General features: G+C 38.3%; 12 non-coding genes across 12 annotated transcripts; all 12 read right to left on the reverse strand.

Annotated features, from left to right (window-relative positions):
• Positions 1-378: 378 nt before the first annotated feature.
• Positions 379-450, reverse strand: TRNAC-GCA. The gene has a single exon. It is a non-coding gene; the product is annotated as a tRNA-Cys (tRNA).
• Positions 451-1,413: 963 nt separating this feature from the next.
• On the reverse strand, positions 1,414-1,485 carry TRNAY-GUA. Its single transcript has one exon. It is a non-coding gene; the product is annotated as a tRNA-Tyr (tRNA).
• A 794-nt stretch (positions 1,486-2,279) lies between these two features.
• TRNAY-GUA lies at positions 2,280-2,351 on the reverse strand. The gene has a single exon. It is a non-coding gene; the product is annotated as a tRNA-Tyr (tRNA).
• A 5,311-nt stretch (positions 2,352-7,662) lies between these two features.
• On the reverse strand, positions 7,663-7,734 carry TRNAC-GCA. Its single transcript has one exon. It is a non-coding gene; the product is annotated as a tRNA-Cys (tRNA).
• A 1,045-nt stretch (positions 7,735-8,779) lies between these two features.
• On the reverse strand, positions 8,780-8,851 carry TRNAY-GUA. Its single transcript has one exon. It is a non-coding gene; the product is annotated as a tRNA-Tyr (tRNA).
• Positions 8,852-9,802: 951 nt separating this feature from the next.
• On the reverse strand, positions 9,803-9,874 carry TRNAC-GCA. The gene has a single exon. It is a non-coding gene; the product is annotated as a tRNA-Cys (tRNA).
• A 949-nt stretch (positions 9,875-10,823) lies between these two features.
• TRNAY-GUA lies at positions 10,824-10,895 on the reverse strand. Its single transcript has one exon. It is a non-coding gene; the product is annotated as a tRNA-Tyr (tRNA).
• A 953-nt stretch (positions 10,896-11,848) lies between these two features.
• Positions 11,849-11,920, reverse strand: TRNAY-GUA. Its single transcript has one exon. It is a non-coding gene; the product is annotated as a tRNA-Tyr (tRNA).
• Positions 11,921-12,872: 952 nt separating this feature from the next.
• On the reverse strand, positions 12,873-12,944 carry TRNAC-GCA. The gene has a single exon. It is a non-coding gene; the product is annotated as a tRNA-Cys (tRNA).
• Positions 12,945-13,891: 947 nt separating this feature from the next.
• TRNAC-GCA lies at positions 13,892-13,963 on the reverse strand. Its single transcript has one exon. It is a non-coding gene; the product is annotated as a tRNA-Cys (tRNA).
• Positions 13,964-15,938: 1,975 nt separating this feature from the next.
• TRNAC-GCA lies at positions 15,939-16,010 on the reverse strand. The gene has a single exon. It is a non-coding gene; the product is annotated as a tRNA-Cys (tRNA).
• Positions 16,011-16,959: 949 nt separating this feature from the next.
• Positions 16,960-17,031, reverse strand: TRNAC-GCA. Its single transcript has one exon. It is a non-coding gene; the product is annotated as a tRNA-Cys (tRNA).
• Positions 17,032-17,059: the final 28 nt, after the last annotated feature.

The following is a 17,059-nucleotide window of genomic DNA, read 5'->3' on the forward strand; positions in this document are numbered from 1 at the left end:
CTCAATTTATATTGATCATGGGCATTTCCCCATCCGTGATTCATTGAGGTAAAAGGACAACATTTTTATCTGATTATTATTTACGGTTATCCTAAATATTTAATAGAGTCCCAATTAACGTAGGTAACTACTAAACTGTATAACTCTAACACTTAGAGGCAAAGTCAAAAAACTTGTTTTTTAGATGACAAAAAAAAAAATAATTACAACCAGAGGGACGGAGCTATAAAGGTGGCAGTGGGGCAGTTGCACCCACTCACCCCACCCCAACCCCTACATTATACAATCAAAATGGATAAAGAAAAGCTTTGATATTGTATAGTCTTAAATGCTCAATGACTGTTACCCAATTGAAACAAAAATGCAAAATGCAAATTTAGGGCCTAATCAGGTTTGAACTGGTGACCACTCGATCTGCAGTCAAATGCTCTACCACTGAGCTATAGACCCTAATCGGTGACTAAAAAACAAAAAATATATATTGGTTATTATAAAACATAAAAAGTCTCAAAATCTCAATTTATATTGATCATGGGCATTTCCCCATCCATGATTCATTGATGTAAAATGATAAAAAAATTTATCTGATTATTATTTACGGTCATCCAGAATATTTAACATAGTCGCAATTAACGCAGGTAACTACTAAACTGTATTACTCTAACACTTAGAGGCAGAGTCTAAAAAATTGTTTTTTAGATGACAAAAAAAAAAAAAAACAATAACTACAACTAGAGGGACGGAGCAATAGAGGGGGCAGTGTGGCAGCTGCGGCCACTCACCCCATCCCCAACCCTACAATATACAATCAAAATTGATAATTAAAAACTTTGATATTTTATAATCTAATACTCCCAACCAGGGTTACCCCATTTAAACAAAAATGCCAACTAAGACCCCAACCAGATTTAAATTGGTGACCTCTCAATCTACCGTCGATATCTCTACCTTTAAGCTATAGACCTCAATCAGTGAGTAAAAAACAAAAAAAAAACATAGGTTATTATAAAACATAAAAAGTGTCAAAATCTCAAATTTTATTGATTATGGCCATTTCCCAGCAAAAGCATCAATTATTCATTGATGCAAAAGGACAGTATTTTTATCTGAATATTATTTACGGTCATCCGGAATATTTAATAGAGTTGCAATTAACGCTGGTAACTGATAAACTGCATAAGTCTACCACCTTGAGGCGGAGTCTGAAAACATGTTTTTTAAATGACAAAAAACCATAAATAAAACCAAGGACGCAGCTATACTGGGGGCAGTGGTGCAACTGCACCCACTCACCCACTCCCACCCTCAACATTATACAATTAAAATGGACAAAGAAAAGCTTTGATATTGTATATAGTCTTAAATGCTCAACGACGGTTACCCAATTGAAACAAAAATGCAAAATTAAAATTTAGGGCCCAACAAGGTTTGAACTGGTGACCTCTTGATCTACAGTCGAATGCTCTACCACTGAGCTATAAACCCTAATCAATGACCAAAAAACAAAAAAAAAATATATTGGTTATTATAAAACATAAAAAGTCTGGAAATCTCAATTTATATTAATCATGGGCATTTCCCCATACAATAACTACAACTAGTGGGAGGGAGCTATAGAGGGGGCAGTGTGGCAGCTGCGCCCACTCACCCCATCCCCAACCCTACATTATACAATCAAAATTGATAATTAAAAACTTTGATATTTTATAATCTAATACTCCCAACCAGGGTTACCCCATTTAAACAAAAATGCCAACTAAGACCCCAACCAGATTTAAATTGGTGACCTCTCAATCTACCGTCGATATCTCTACCTTTAAGCTATAGACCTCAATCAGTGAGTAAAAAACAAAAAAAAAACATAGGTTATTATAAAACATAAAAAGTGTCAAAATCTCAAATTTTATTGATTATGGCCATTTCCCAGCAAAAGCATCAATTATTCATTGATGCAAAAGGACAGTATTTTTATCTGAATATTATTTACGGTCATCCGGAATATTTAATAGAGTTGCAATTAACGCTGGTAACTGATAAACTGCATAAGTCTACCACCTTGAGGCGGAGTCTGAAAACATGTTTTTTAAATGACAAAAAACCATAAATAAAACCAAGGACGCAGCTATACTGGGGGCAGTGGTGCAACTGCACCCACTCACCCACTCCCACCCTCAACATTATACAATTAAAATGGACAAAGAAAAGCTTTGATATTGTATATAGTCTTAAATGCTCAACGACGGTTACCCAATTGAAACAAAAATGCAAAATTAAAATTTAGGGCCCAACAAGGTTTGAACTGGTGACCTCTTGATCTACAGTCGAATGCTCTACCACTGAGCTATAAACCCTAATCAATGACCAAAAAACAAAAAAAAAATATATTGGTTATTATAAAACATAAAAAGTCTGGAAATCTCAATTTATATTAATCATGGGCATTTCCCCATACAATAACTACAACTAGTGGGAGGGAGCTATAGAGGGGGTAGTGTGGCAGCTGCGCCCACTCACCCCATCCCCAACCCTACATTATACAATCAAAATGGATAATTAAAAACTTTGATATTTTATAATCTAATACTCCCAACCAGGGTTACCCCATTTAAACAAAAATGCCAACTAAGACCCCAACCAGATTTAAATTGGTGGACTCTCAATCTACAGTCGATATCTCTACCTATAAGCTATAGACCCCATTCAGTGAATAAAAAACAAAAAAAATACATAGCTTATTATGATGAATGAACAGTATTCAGTTTCTCACTAACTCAGTATTACAAAGAGAGTCCTACTACTATACAAAGTGTAACTCCTAGAGAATAGGTGAAAGAGAGAAAACCCTGAGAGCCACAAGACTCAACACTAGACTAGAACAAACTGAACAACTAATAATAATAATAACAATATAACATTATAACTCATACACCCTCTCAAGTGCAAGGGTGGTGAGCTACCACATTGAGCTTGCTCCGAAGAACTCCATAACGCGGCGCGGGTAGTGGTTTCGTGAAGATGTTTGCCACTTGATCTTTAGTCGAAACGAAGTTAACTACAAACTCTCCTGAGGCAACCTTGTCCCTAACGAAGTGATAGTCAATCTCAACGTGCTTCGTTCGGGCATGAAAAACTGGATTTGCAGCTAAGTATGTGGCCCCAAGATTATCACACCACAGCGTCGCTGGCTCCCCTGTGTGCAGACCAATCTCGCGAAGCAACGAAATAGCCCAAGTGACTTCAGCTGCTACATCAACTAGCCCTATATACTCAGCTTCTGTAGACGATCTGGCCACGGTGCGTTGCTTCTGGGAAACCCACGAGATCAAGTTTGAACCGAGAAACACCGCATACCCACTAGTAGATTTCCGATCTACTGGACAACCAGCCCAGTCGGAGTCAGAGTACGCATGAATAGCGGTGGAGACAGACCGGGAGAAGTGAATACCATAATCCAACGTGCCCTTAATGTAACGTAACACGCGCTTTAACAGACCCCAATGGTCATCTGTGGGCTGATGCATGAACTGACACAGCCGGTTTACAGCATATGAAAGGTCTGGACGGGTGATAGTCAAGTACTGCAGTGCCCCTACTATACGACGATACTGTGTGGGATTGTCGATTTCCTGAATTGAGGGTGAGATCGGTTGAGCTAATGCAGCTGGAGTTGCTAGAGGCTTACAGTAGGACATCCCGGCTCTAGCTAAAATATCAACCATGTACCGGCGCTGATTCATATGAATACCACCACTACGCTGAGCTGTCTCAATACCTAGAAAGAATGTCGGTTCTCCCATATCTCTAATCTTGAAAGTGGTAGCAAGTTTGCTTAGTAAATTATCAATAAGAGCTGAGTCGTTACCCATCATGATTATGTCATCTACATAAACCAGTAGAAAGACACGAGATGAGCCGCTAGTGTAGTGGAAAAGGGAGACGTCAATTTTTGATCCGGAGAAACCTGCAGAGAGAAAGTAATCGTGAAGCCGCTTGAACCAAGCACGCGGTGCTTGTTTCAGTCCGTAGAGGGAGCGCTGAAGGTGACACACATAATCTGGATGCACCGGGTCTTCGTAGCCTGGCGGTTGTTTCATATAAACCATTTCAGCTAGATGACCATTCAGAAAAGCGTTATGGACATCCAGCTGCCGTAGCGTCCAACCTCGTGTGACTGCTAAAGAGAACAATATCCGAATAGTGGTCGGTTTGACCACTGGGCTGAAAGTGTCGAAGAAGTCTTCACCTGCAATCTGATTGAAACCCTTTGCAACCAATCGGGCTTTATACCGTTCGACCGTTCCGTCAGCTTTTCGTTTGGTGCGGAACAACCACTTGCACCCAATGATATTCATGTGTGATTTTGGCGGGACTAGTTGCCAGGTGGAGTTGTGTAGCAAGGCATTAAACTCCTAGTCCATAGCCTCTCTCCATTCTGGGTGTCCAATTGCTTGGGAATAGCAAGTCGGGTCAACAGTGGTGTGTAGCGCATAGAATTGCTCATCAGACCCACGGGTCATGTGACGCAAGCGCATGGTGTGTCCCCGTTCCTGATTTTGCGCAGCCCAGACACGTCTGGTTGGTGCTGCTGTGGGCCCCTCCAGGGCTAAGTGAGGTGGTTCTGACGCTAAGGGTTCCTCAACTAGAACCCTATGCGGTTGAGGCTGTGGAGACGTCACAACGCTCCCGAAGCCCCACGGCGGAGATGAGTTGAAACCCAACGTTGGCTCCTGTATAGCTCTTTCTGTAAAAGGAAACAGTGATTCATCAAAGCGCACATGGCGACAGATAAAAGTCTTTCCAGTGGATAGATCCATACAACGGTAACCCCTATATGAGACTGGGTAACCTAGGAAGACACACGGAGCAGACCTGTACTCCATTTTGTTTTTGTTGTAAGGTCTTAGATATGGGTAACACCGACACCCAAAAACTCGAAGGAAATTGTAGGGCGGTGGGGTTTTATAGAGACAGTAGTATGGGGTTTGAAATTTTAGAGCGGCCGAGGGTAGACAGTTGATTAGATAAGTTGCCGTTTCAAACGCATAGTCCCAATATTGCTGTGGGACTGAGCCTTTTGCCATTAGTGCTAAACCGGTTTCGACTATGTGTCTATTCCGGCGCTCCACCCGGCCATTTTGCTCATGCGTGTACGCGCAAGACTGCCTGTGGACTATGCCAAGTGATTCAAAGGTTTTGTGTAGGCGTTGATATTCGCCGCCCAAATCTGATTGAATAGACTTGATAGAACGCGAGAATTGGCGTTCTACCGTGACCCGAAACGACTCAAACACTTTATATATATCCGATTTCAACCGTAATGGAAAAAACCAGGTGAATCGGGAACAATCATCGACAAACAATACAAAATATCGGAAACCAGAAGAAGAAATTATGGGTACAGGACCCCACATGTCCGTGTACAACAAATCCAATACATTATTACTAGAATGAAAAACTCTATCTAATGGAAATCTACTGGATTTGCCTTGCTGACAAGGGGCACAAACTGGCAGAGTTGTAATTTTGTTATTGACTGGACAACTCTTAAGGACTTGACGAAGAACTTGGATGTGCCGGTGACCCAATTGGTTGTGCCAAACTTCGGAAGATGCTCGGGCGGTCAGAAAAGCAAATGAACCACGAGACACCGGCAACCTATACAAGCCACCTACGGTTGGACCCTTAAGCAGAACCGCCTTGGTGGTGCAGTCCTTCACGAAGAAACAATTTTTATAAAACTCGAAAAACACATTATTGTCATTAGTAAAGCGATAAACAGACAATAACGGGACAGACAAATTGGGCACATGTAAGATATTAGAAACTTTGAGATTTGAAACAGGACTAGGAATTATCGCATGGCCTATACTAGAAATACTTAAACCTGATCCATTGCCAATGCATAGCACGTCGTCGCCGGTGTAGTCCGCAGATTCAGACATCATGGAAGCATCGGGAGTAGCATGTGACGATGCGCCGGTATCTGGGAACCACCCGTCGACCGGAGCAGCTACGGACTCAACTATCGGCACCGCGACGTTTGCCTGCGGAGCGGGAGGCTGGCCGGCGTAGCGCTGGAAGCAGTAGACGGCCGTATGGCCGTGTGACCGGCAGATTTGGCAGCGGGGAGCACCACCACGGCCGCGACCCCATCCTCCTTGTCCGCGACCTTTGGCGGCCACGTTGTCCTCCGCCCGAACCACCGCGACGACCACCGTAGTTACCGTCGTTGGACTGGCGGCGTTGCTGCCCAGCGTAAAGCGCCGTGTGAGTGCCGCCGGTGGTAACCTCCGTGCTCGGCGAAAAATTGTCCTGGTAGATGAACTCCTGAGCCTGTAAGAAGTCAGCGAGTTGCGGGATTGTCACCGGTGTACCTGAAATGGATAGAGAGGCAGCCATCGCATGAAATTCCGGTCGGAGACCCCGGAAGACATACAAGTTTTGTTCATCCAGCGAGATAGGCCGTCCAGCCAATGCTAGATTCTCGACCAGCAGCTGGGCACGGCCCAAGTACTCCGCCGGTGTGCTGTTCCCTTGCCGGAGGGATTGAAATTGGCCTAATAGGTTTAGGCAGCGAGCTCTCGTCGAGGAGCCCAGGGCGGCAGTAATGGAGGTCCAAACCTCGCGAGCGGTGGTCCTGCCCACACCGAGATACATTACCTCGTCAGAAAGCGACGAGATGAGGAGAGAAAGGATCGATTGATCCTGTTGCACTCAAGCGGCGTAGGCTGGATTGGGCACGGCGGCGGCTGCAGCGGCTGAGGAGGCAGCGGCGGTCTCGCCCGGCGTCGGAAGCACGGCCGGCGGACATGGCATGTCTCCATCAACGTAACCCAGCAACCCTTGGCCCCGGAGGAACGGGACTAGCTGAGTGCGCCAGAACAAAAAATTACGGGTGTTCAACTTAATGTAGATGACATGATGCGCGGAGGATAGCGGGTTCAGGATCGCCGGAGGAACGGCGGCGTCGCCGTTAGCGGCGTCGGTGTGGTTGACGTGGTTTGCCATTATGGTGAGGTTAGGGAGGGGATAGAAAATTTGTGGTGGAGGTACCTAACGCTAAACTGATACCAGATGAACGAACAGTATTCAGTTTCTCACTAACTCAGTATTACAAAGAGAGTCCTACTACTATACAAAGTGTAACTCCTAGAGAATAGGTGAAAGAGAGATAAACCCTGAGAGCCACAAGACTCAACACTAGACTAGAACAAACTGAACAACTAATAATAATAATAACAATATAACATTATAACTCATAATTATAAAACATAAAAAATGTCAAAATCTCAAATTTTATTGATTATGGCCATTTCGCAGCAAAAGCATCAATTATTCATTGATGCAAAAGGACAGTATTTTTATCTGAATATTATTTACGGGCATTCGGAATATTAAATAGAGTTGCAATTGACATTGGTAACTGCTAAACTGCATAAGTCTACCACCTTGAGGCGGAGTCTGAAAACATGTTTTTTAAACGACAAAAAACCATAAATACAACCAAGGACGCTGCTATACTAGGGGCAGTAGGGCAACTGCACCCACTCCCACCCTCAACATTATACAATTAAAATGGATAAAGAAAAGCTTTGATATTGTATAGTGTTAAATGCTCAACGAGGGATACCCAATTGAAACAACAATGCAAAATGAAAATTTAGGGCCCAACCAGGTTTGAACTGGTGACCTCTCGATCTGCAATCGAATGCTCTACCACTGAGCTATAGACCCTAACCGATGACCAAAAAACAAAACTATATATATTGGTTATTATAAAACANTCTCGATCTGCAGTCGAATGCTCTACCACTGAGCTATAGACCCTAATCGGTGACCAAAAAACAAAACTATATATATTGGTTATTATAAAACATAAAAATTCTCAAAATCTCAATTTATATTGATCATGGGCATTTCCCCATACATGATTCATTGATGTAAAATGACAACATTTTTATCTTATTATTATTTACGGTCATCCAGAATATTTAACATAGTCGCAATTAACGCAGGTAACTACTAAACTGTATAACTCTAACACTTAGAGGCAGAGTCTAAAAAATTGTTTTTTATATGACAAAAAAAAAACAATAAGTACAACTAGTGGGAAGGGAGCTACTGTGGGGGCAGTGTGGCAGTTGCGTCCACTCACCCCATCCCCAACCCTACATTATACAATCAAAATGGATAATTAAAAACTTTGATATTTTATAATCTAATACTCCCAACCAGGGTTACCCCATTTAAACAAAAATGCCAACTAAAACCCCAACCAGATTTAAATTGGTGACCTCTCAATCTACAGTCGATATCTCTACCTATAAGCTATAGACCCCAAACAGTGAGTAAAAAACAAAAAAAAAAATACATAGGCTATTATAAAACATAAAAAGTGTTAAAATCTCAAATTTTATTGATTATGGCCATTTCGCAGCAAAAGCATCAATTATTCATTGATGCAAAATGATAGTATTTTTATCTGAATATTATTTACGGCCATACGGAATATATAATAGTGTTGCAATTAACACTGGTAACTGCTAAACAGCATAAGTCTACCACCGAGAGGCGGAGTCTGAAAACATGTTTTTTAAATGACAAAAAACCATAAATACAACCAAGGACACGGCTATACTAGGGGCAGTAGGGCAACTGCACCCACTCCCACCCTCAACATTATACAATTAAAATGGATAAAGAAAAGCTTTGATATTGTATAGTGTTAAATGCTCAACGAGGGTTCCCCAATTGAAACAAAAATGCAAAATCAAAATTTAGGGCCCAACCAGGTTTAAACTGGTGACCTCTCGATCTACAGTCAAATGCTCTACCACTGAGCTATAGACCCTAATCTGTGACCAGAAAACAAAAATATATATATTTGTTATTATAAAACATAAAAAGTCTCAAAATCTCAATTTATATTGATCATGGGCATTTCCCCATACATGATTCATTGATGTAAAATGACAACATTTTTATCTTATTATTATTTACGGTCATCCAGAATATTTAACATAGTCGCAATTAACGCAGGTAACTACTAAACTGTATAACTCTAACACTTAGAGGCAGAGTCTAAAAAATTGTTTTTTATATGACAAAAAAAAAACAATAACTACAACTATTGGGAGGGAGCTATAGAGGGGGCAGTGTGGCAGTTGCGCCCAGTCACCCCATCCCCAACCCTACATTATACAATCAAAATGGATAATTAAAAACTTTGATATTTTATAATCTAATACTCCCAACCAGGGTTACCCCATTTAAACAAAAATGCCAACTAAAACCCCAACCAGATTTAAATTGGTGACCTCTCAATCTACAGTCGATATCTCTACCTATAAGCTATAGACCCCAATCAGTGAGTAAAAAACAAAAAAAAAAATACGTAGGCTATTATAAAACATAAAAAGTGTCAAAATCTCAAATTTTATTGATTATGGCCATTTCGCAGCAAAAGCATCAATTATTCATTGATGCAAAATGATAGTATTTTTATCTGAATATTATTTACGGCCATACGGAATATATAATAGTGTTGCAATTAACACTGGTAACTGCTAAACAGCATAAGTCTACCACCGAGAGGCGGAGTCTGAAAACATGTTTTTTAAATGACAAAAAACCATAAATACAACCAAGGACACGGCTATACTAGGGGCAGTAGGGCAACTGCACCCACTCCCACCCTCAACATTATACAATTAAAATGGATAAAGAAAAGCTTTGATATTGTATAGTGTTAAATGCTCAACGAGGGATACCCAATTGAAACAACAATGCAAAATGAAAATTTAGGGCCCAACCAGGTTTGAACTGGTGACCTCTCGATCTGCAGTCGAATGCTCTACCACTGAGCTATAGACCCTAATCTGTGACCAGAAAACAAAAATATATATATTTGTTATTATAAAACATAAAAAGTCTCAAAATCTCAATTTATATTGATCATGGGCATTTCCCCATACATGATTCATTGATGTAAAATGACAACATTTTTATCTTATTATTATTTACGGTCATCCAGAATATTTAACATAGTCGCAATTAACGCAGGTAACTACTAAACTGTATAACTCTAACACTTAGAGGCAGAGTCTAAAAAATTGTTTTTTATATGACAAAAAAAAAACAATAACTACAACTATTGGGAGGGAGCTATAGAGGGGGCAGTGTGGCAGTTGCGCCCACTCACCCCATCCCCAACCCTACATTATACAATCAAAATGGATAATTAAAAACTTTGATATTTTATAATCTAATACTCCCAACCAGGGTTACCCCATTTAAACAAAAATGCCAACTAAAACCCCAACCAGATTTAAATTGGTGACCTCTCAATCTACAGTCGATATCTCTACCTATAAGCTATAGACCCCAATCAGTGAGTAAAAAACAAAAAAAAAAAATACATAGGCTATTATAAAACATAAAAAGTGTCAAAATCTCAAATTTTATTGATTATGGCCATTTCGCAGCAAAAGCATCAATTATTCATTGATGCAAAATGATAGTATTTTTATCTGAATATTATTTACGGCCATACGGAATATATAATAGTGTTGCAATTAACACTGGTAACTGCTAAACAGCATAAGTCTACCACCGAGAGGCGGAGTCTGAAAACATGTTTTTTAAATAAAAAACCATAAATACAACCAAGGACACGGCTATACTAGGGGCAGTAGGGCAACTGCACCCACTCCCACCCTCAACATTATACAATTAAAATGGATAAAGAAAAGCTTTGATATTGTATAGTCTTAAATGCTCAACGAGGGTTCCCCAATTGAAACAAAAATGCAAAATCAAAATTTAGGGCCCAACCAGGTTTGAACTGGTGACCTCTCGATCTACAGTCAAATGCTCTACCACTGAGCTATAGACCCTAATCTGTGACCAGAAAACAAAACTATATATATTTGTTATTATAAAACATAAAAAGTCTCAAAATCTCAATTTATATTGATCATGGGCATTTCCCCATACATGATTCATTGATGTAAAATGACAACATTTTTATCTTATTATTATTTACGGTCATCCAGAATATTTAACATAGTCGCAATTAACGCAGGTAACTACTAAACTGTATAACTCTAACACTTAGAGGCAGAGTCTAAAAAATTGTTTTTTATATGACAAAAAAAATACAATAAGTACAACTAGTGGGAAGGGAGCTACTGTGGGGGCAGTGTGGCAGTTGCGCCCACTCACTCCATCCCCAACCCTACATTATACAATCAAAATGGATAATTAAAAACTTTGATATTTTATAATCTAATACTCCCAACCAGGGTTACCCCATTTAAACAAAAATGCCAACTAAAACCCCAACCAGATTTAAATTGGTGACCTCTCAATCTACAGTCGATATCTCTACCTATAAGCTATAGACCCCAATCAGTGAGTAAAAAACAAAAAAAAAAAATACATAGGCTATTATAAAACATAAAAAGTGTCAAAATCTCAAATTTTATTGATTATGGCCATTTCGCAGCAAAAGCATCAATTATTCATTGATGCAAAATGATAGTATTTTTATCTGAATATTATTTACGGCCATACGGAATATATAATAGTGTTGCAATTAACACTGGTAACTGCAAAACAGCATAAGTCTACCACCGAGAGGCGGAGTCTGAAAACATGTTTTTTAAATGACAAAAAACCATAAATACAACCAAGGACACGGCTATACTAGGGGCAGTAGGGCAACTGCACCCACTCCCACCCTCAACATTATACAATTAAAATGGATAAAGAAAAGCTTTGATATTGTATAGTCTTAAATGCTCAACGAGGGTTCCCCAATTGAAACAAAAATGCAAAATCAAAATTTAGGGCCCAACCAGGTTTGAACTGGTGACCTCTCGATCTACAGTCAAATGCTCTACCACTGAGCTATAGACCCTAATCTGTGACCAGAAAACAAAAATATATATATTTGTTATTATAAAACATAAAAAGTCTCAAAATCTCAATTTATATTGATCATGGGCATTTCCCCATACATGATTCATTGATGTAAAATGACAACATTTTTATCTTATTATTATTTACGGTCATCCAGAATATTTAACATAGTCGCAATTAACGCAGGTAACTACTAAACTGTATAACTCTAACACTTAGAGGCAGAGTCTAAAAAATTGTTTTTTATATGACAAAAAAAAAACAATAACTACAACTATTGGGAGGGAGCTATAGAGGGGGCAGTGTGGCAGTTGCGCCCACTCACCCCATCCCCAACCCTACATTATACAATCAAAATGGATAATTAAAAACTTTGATATTTTATAATCTAATACTCCCAACCAGGGTTACCCCATTTAAACAAAAATGCCAACTAAAACCCCAACCAGATTTAAATTGGTGACCTCTCAATCTACAGTCGATATCTCTACCTATAAGCTATAGACCCCAATCAGTGAGTAAAAAACAAAAAAAAATAATACATAGGCTATTATAAAACATAAAAAGTGTCAAAATCTCAAATTTTATTGATTATGGCCATTTCGCAGCAAAAGCATCAATTATTCATTGATGCAAAATGATAGTATTTTTATCTGAATATTATTTACGGCCATACGGAATATATAATAGTGTTGCAATTAACACTGGTAACTGCTAAACAGCATAAGTCTACCACCGAGAGGCGGAGTCTGAAAACATGTTTTTTAAATGACAAAAAACCATAAATACAACCAAGGACGCTGCTATACTAGGGGCAGTAGGGCAACTGCACCCACTCCCACCCTCAACATTATACAATTAAAATGGATAAAGAAAAGCTTTGATATTGTATAGTGTTAAATGCTCAACGAGGGATACCCAATTGAAACAACAATGCAAAATGAAAATTTAGGGCCCAACCAGGTTTGAACTGGTGACCTCTCGATCTGCAGTCGAATGCTCTACCACTGAGCTATAGACCCTAATCGGTGACCAAAAAACAAAACTATATATATTGGTTATTATAAAACATAAAAAGTCTCAAAATCTCAATTTATATTGATCATGGGCATTTCCCCATACATGATTCATTGATGTAAAATGACAACATTTTTATCTTATTATTATTTACGGTCATCCAGAATATTTAACATAGTCGCAATTAACGCAGGTAACTACTAAACTGTATAACTCTAACACTTAGAGGCAGAGTCTAAAAAATCGTTTTTTATATGACAAAAAAAAAACAATAACTACAACTATTGGGAGGGAGCTATAGAGGGGGCAGTGTTGCAGTTGCGCCCAGTCACCCCATCCCCAACCCTATATTATACAATCAAAATGGATAATTAAAAACTTGGATATTTTATAATCTAATACTCCCAACCAGGGTTACCCCATTTGAACAAAAATGCCAACTAAGACCCCAACTAGGTTTAAATTGGTGACCTCTCAATCTACCGTCCATATCTCTACCTATAAGCTATAGACCCCAATCAGTGAGTAGAAAACAAAAAAAAATACATAGGTTATTATAAAACTTAAAAAGTGTTAAAATCTCAAATTTTATTATGGCCATTTCGCAGCAAAAGCATCAATTATTCATTGATGCAAAAGGACAGTATTTTTATCTGAATATTATTTACGGCCATTCGGAATATTTAATAGTGTTGCAATTAACACTGGTAACTGCTAAACTGCATAAGTCTACCACCTGGAGGCGGAGTCTGAAAACATGTTTTTTAAATGACAAAAAACCATAAATACAACCAAGGACGCTGCTATACTAGGGGCAGTAGGGCAACTGCACCCACTCCCACCCTCAACATTATACAATTAAAATGGATAAAGAAAAGCTTTGATATTGTATCAAGTCTTAAATGCTCAACGAGGGTTACCCAATTGAAACAACAATGCAAAGTGAAAATTTAGGGCCCAACTAGGTTTGAACTAGTGACCTCTCGATCTGCAGTCGAATGCTCTACCACTGAGCTATAGACCATAATCGATGACTAAAAAACAAAAATATATATATTGGTTATTATAAAACATAAAAAGTCTTAAAATCTCAATTTATATTGATCATGGGCATTTCCCCATACATGATTCATTGATGTAAAATGACAACATTTTTATCTTATTATTATTTACGGTCATCCAGAATATTTAACATAGTCGCAATTAACGCAGGTAACTACTAAACTGTATAACTCTAACACTTAGAGGCAGAGTCTAAAAAATTGTTTTTTATATGACAAAAAAAAAACAATAACTACAACTATTGGGAGGGAGCTATAGAGGGGGCAGTGTTGCAGTTGCGCCCAGTCACCCCATCCCCAACCCTACATTATACAATCAAAATGGATAATTAAAAACTTTGATATTTTATAATCTAATACTCCCAACCAGGGTTACCCCATTTAAACAAAAATGCCAACTAAAACCCCAACCAGATTTAAATTGGTGACCTCTCAATCTACAGTCGATATCTCTACCTATAAGCTATAGACCCCAATCAGTGAGTAAAAAACAAAAAAAAAAAATACATAGGCTATTATAAAACATAAAAAGTGTCAAAATCTCAAATTTTATTGATTATGGCCATTTCGCAGCAAAAGCATCAATTATTCATTGATGCAAAATGATAGTATTTTTATCTGAATATTATTTACGGCCATACGGAATATATAATAGTGTTGCAATTAACACTGGTAACTGCTAAACAGCATAAGTCTACCACCGAGAGGCGGAGTCTGAAAACATGTTTTTTAAATGACAAAAAACCATAAATACAACCAAGGACGCTGCTATACTAGGGGCAGTAGGGCAACTGCACCCACTCCCACCCTCAACATTATACAATTAAAATGGATAAAGAAAAGCTTTGATATTGTATAGTCTTAAATGCTCAACGAGGGTTACCCAATTGAAACAACAATGCAAAGTGAAAATTTAGGGCCCAACCAGGTTTAAACTGGTGACTTCTCGATCTGCAGTCGAATCCTCTACCACTGAGCTATAAACCATAATCAGTGACTAAAAAACAAAACTATATATATTCGTTATTATAAAACATAAAAAGTCTCAAAATCTCAATTTATATTGATCATGGGCATTTCCCCATACATGATTCATTGATGTAAAATGACACCATTTTTATCTTATTATTATTTACGGTCATCTAGAATAGTTAACATAGTCGCAATTAACGCAGGCAACTACTAAACTGTATAACTCTAACACTTAGAGGCAGAGTCTAAAAAATTGTTTTTTATATGACAAAAAAAAAAAACAATAACTACAACTAGTGGCATGGGAGCTATAGTGGGGGCAGTGTGACAGTTGCGCCCACTCACCCCATCCCCAACCCTACATTATACAATCAAAATGGATAATTAAAAACTTTGATATTTTATAATCTAATACTCCCAACCAGGGTTACCCCATTTAAACAAAATGCCAACTAAGACCCCAATCAGGTTTAAATTGGTGACCTCTCAATCGACCGTCGATATCTCTACCTATAAGCTATAGACGCCAATCAGTGATTAAAAAACAAAAAAAAATACATAGGTTATTATAAAACATAAAAAGTGTCAAAATCTCAAATTTTATTGATTATGGCCATTTCGCAGCAAAAGCATCAATTATTCATTGATGCAAAATGACAGTATTTTTATCTGAATATTATTTACGGCCATTCGGAATATTTAATAGTGTTGCAATTAACACTGGTAACTGCTAAACAGCATAAGTCTACCACCGAGAGGCGGAGTCTGAAAACATGTTTTTTAAATGACAAAAAACCATAAATACAACCAAGGACGCTGCTATACTAGGGGCAGTAGGGCAACTGCACCCACTCCCACCCTCAACATTATACAATTAAAATGGATAAAGAAAAGCTTTGATATTGTATAGTCTTAAATGCTCAACGACGGTTACCCAATTGAAACAACAATGCAAAATGAAAATTTAGGGCCCAACCAGGTTTGAACTGGTGACCTCTCGATCTGCAGTCGAATGCTCTACCACTGAGCTATAGACCCTAATCGGTGACCAAAAAACAAAAATATATATATTGGTTATTATAAAACATAAAAAGTCTCAAAATCTCACTTTATATTGATCATGGGCATTTCCCCATACATGATTTATTGATGTAAAATGACAACATTTTTATCTTATTATTATTTACGGTCATCCAGAATATTTAACATAGTCGCAATTAACGCAGGTAACTACTAAACTGTATAACTCTAACACTTAGAGGCAGAGTCTAAAAAATTGTTTTTTATATGACAAAAAAAAAACAATAACTACAACTAGTGGCATGGGAGCTATAGTGGGGGCAGTGTGACAGTTGCGCCCACTCACCCCATCCCCAACCCAACATTATACAATCAAAATGGATAATTAAAAACTTTGATATTTTATAATCTAATACTCCCAACCAGGGTTACCCCATTTAAACAAAATGCCAACTAAGACCCCAATCAGGTTTAAATTGGTGACCTCTCAATCGACCGTCGATATCTCTACCTATAAGCTATAGACGCCAATCAGTGATTAAAAAACAAAAAAAAATACATAGGTTATTATAAAACATAAAAAGTGTCAAAATCTCAAATTTTATTGATTATGGCCATTTCGCAGCAAAAGCATCAATTATTCATTGATGCAAAATGACAGTATTTTTATCTGAATATTATTTACGGCCATTCGGAATATTTAATAGTGTTGCAATTAACACTGGTAACTGCTAAACAGCATAAGTCTACCACCTAGAGGCGGAGTCTAAAAACATGTTTTTTAAATGACAAAAAACCATAAATACAACCAAGGACGCTGCTATACTAGGGGCAGTAGGGCAACTGCACCCACTCCCACCCTCAACATTATACAATTAAAATGGATAAAGAAAAGCTTTGATATTGTATAGTCTTAAATGCTCAACGACGGTTACCCAATTGAAACAACAATGCAAAATGAAAATTTAGGGCCCAACCAGGTTTGAACTGGTGACCTCTCGATCTGCAGTCGAATGCTCTACCACTGAGCTATAGACCCTAATCGGTGACCAAAAAACAAAAATATA

The sequence above is a fragment of the Ipomoea triloba genome, chromosome 9, assembly GCF_003576645.1.
Source record: "Ipomoea triloba cultivar NCNSP0323 chromosome 9, ASM357664v1".
NCBI classification, from domain to species: Eukaryota; Viridiplantae; Streptophyta; class Magnoliopsida; order Solanales; family Convolvulaceae; genus Ipomoea; species Ipomoea triloba.